A 488-nucleotide genomic window follows, 5' to 3' on the forward strand; every position below is an offset into this window, starting at 1 on the left:
CCAAGTATAGATAGGGAGGATAAAAAATGGCGGCTTTTTAAAAACGTTAAAAATCATTAATTTTTCATTCGGAGCTCTAGTGAACTACCAACAACACTAGAAAACCTAAGAGAACATCATTTAAAGTAGTGTGGATTTAAATAAATCATATATAAGATATGAGCCCCAATTTTTGATTACTTCAATGAAAACTATGTATAATTAATAGTCAAAATTGATGAGTCTGCCAAATATAGGTAGGGAGGATAAAATATGGCGGCATTTTAAAAACGTTAAAAATCATTAATTTTTCATTCAGAGTACTATATCTTTAACCAACAAAAATAGAAAATCTAAAAGAACATCATTTAAAGTTGAGTAAATTTTATAAACTCTAAGCCCTAATAAAGCTATTTACGTTCAATAGTTCTCGAGATACAGCTTTTTAAAAAGCAATATTTCATAAAAATGTATAGAACGCACTGAAAGATCTCAAAAACCATTTGACG

At 28.3% G+C, this 488-nt stretch overlaps 1 long non-coding RNA gene across 2 annotated transcripts in view; it reads right to left on the reverse strand.

The window, feature by feature from the left end:
* The window catches only part of LOC106681654 (uncharacterized), a 60,355-nt gene that overhangs the window by 13,340 nt on the left and 46,527 nt on the right, over window positions 1-488 (reverse strand). The gene's annotated exons all lie outside the window — the stretch shown is intronic.

This window comes from Halyomorpha halys, unplaced genomic scaffold (genome assembly GCF_000696795.3).
Source record: "Halyomorpha halys isolate HHAL.00 unplaced genomic scaffold, Hhal_1.1 Scaffold355.1, whole genome shotgun sequence".
In the NCBI taxonomy this organism is placed as follows: Eukaryota; Metazoa; Arthropoda; class Insecta; order Hemiptera; family Pentatomidae; genus Halyomorpha; species Halyomorpha halys.